The sequence below is a fragment of the Guillardia theta genome (assembly GCF_000315625.1).
Source record: "Guillardia theta CCMP2712 unplaced genomic scaffold GUITHscaffold_57, whole genome shotgun sequence".
Taxonomy (NCBI): domain Eukaryota; class Cryptophyceae; order Pyrenomonadales; family Geminigeraceae; genus Guillardia; species Guillardia theta.
Genome location: NW_005434617.1, coordinates 237,458 through 239,325, shown reverse-complemented (window position 1 = coordinate 239,325; position 1,868 = coordinate 237,458).

Below are 1,868 nucleotides of genomic sequence, written 5' to 3'. Positions count from 1 at the left end.
CATGGAGCCGAAGATCGGCTCGAGATCGAGAGGCTTCCAAAATGCCCACGCCACGACAGTGCAGTTGTGACGCCCAAGGCCAGGACCTGTGACAGAGTTCATCCTCGGCTGCTCTCGTGTCAGCTCTGAGATCTGTAGGGTCCTCAGCTGGGGAGGATACCGGAAGCGGATGATGTACCATGCAGCCAGCAAGAGGATACCACAGTAAGGGATGGTGAGGCACAACCAGCCCATGAAGGAGACAGGGTTTCCTGTCACGCTGCACCAGTTGAACGCGATGACGTTCTGAGGAGAAGCGGGGGCGGGGGGAGGACAAAGGGAGGAGAACACGAATCAGAACAAGGACGAGGACGAGGAGGGGAGGAAGAGCGGGAGGAGGAAATGGAGGAAGAGGAGTGAGGGGGGCTGGGAGGAGTAAGTGGGGTAGAGGAGGATGCAAGGAGGAGGAGGAAGGGAAAGGAAGGGGGGAGGAGGAGGAAGGAAAAGGGCAGGGAGGAGAGGAAGGGATCTATCGATCGAGGGCAAGTAGCGCCCAGGTCGCGGCATTCTCCGTATCCTCGTCATTAGCAAGCCTGACGATCAGCTCCAAGCTCATCCTCAGCTCCTGCACTTGAAGTCATGCCTCCTCCTCCTCCTCCTCCTCCTCCTCCTCCTCCTCCTCCTCCTCCTCCTCCACTATCTCAACTTTTCCGCCTCCTCTTACCCGCACAGGGATGAGGCGAGCATGTCTGAAGGATAAACTTGACTTTCCGTCAAAGCCGATACATGAAACGAGGACGAGGACGAGGAAGAGGACGAGGACGAGGACGAGGACGAGGACGAGGACGAGGAAGAGGTCTGTTTGTACGGTAGGAGGAAGGGGAAGGTGGACATTCTCTACCTCCTCAAACTCCAGCATGCTCGAGCTGCTGTTGAATTCTGCTCCTCCTCCCACCACTCCCTTGTCCAGGTCACCTACGAGGAATTTTTCATCCGCCCCGCACCCATGTAACATTTGATCCCTCCCTCTCTTCCCTCCCTCCGTCTACCCGTCTTCCTTCTATCCCTTCCCTACATCCCTCCTCCTTCGCCTCCTCTTCTCTCTCTCCTCCCTCCCTCCTCCCTCCCTCCTCTCTCCCTCCTCCCTCCCTCCTCGCTCCCTCCTCTCTCCGTCCTCTCTCCGTCCTCTCTCCGTCCTCCCTCCCTCCTCCCTCCCCTCCCGTTCCCTTGCCCTCGTTCCCCTCCGTCCTCTCCCGTTGCCCTCCCAACACTTACATGCGCCTCTTCGACATCCTCCCCTATCTCTGGTTTCTTAGCATCTGGGGTGCGAATAGCGGCAGGTGGCAGCGCTTGGCCAGCCTGACCCTTGCCCTTCTCCGAGTCCTCTGCCTCTCTCTCCCTCCTCCTCTCCTCCTCCTCCTCCTCCTCCTCCTCCTCCTCCCTCCTGCGGGAGTTCTCCTCCTCTACGTTGATCTTCATGGCGGAGGTGATCATGTTTGCACCTTCCTGTCCGTCCGGGATTTGGTCCTCAGTGCTGAGGATGTGGACAACTCGATTGTCCTAGTGCAACACGTGTCAAGGAGTAGCGCACTGATGTGATGTAGAATCCTTGCCGTCATTCTCATCATCATCGTCATCGTCATCGTCATCGTCATCGTCATCGTCATCGTCATCGTCATCGTCATCGTCATCATCATCATCATCATCGTCGTCGTCGTCGTCGTCATCATCATCATCATCATCATCGTCGTCGTCGTCGTCGTCATCATCATCATCATCATCATCATCGTCGTCGTCGTCGTCGTCATCATCATCATCATCATCATCATCATACCTCCTCATCGTCGCTAGATTCATCACTCGAAGCCCAAGTGAGATCCATGATGTTG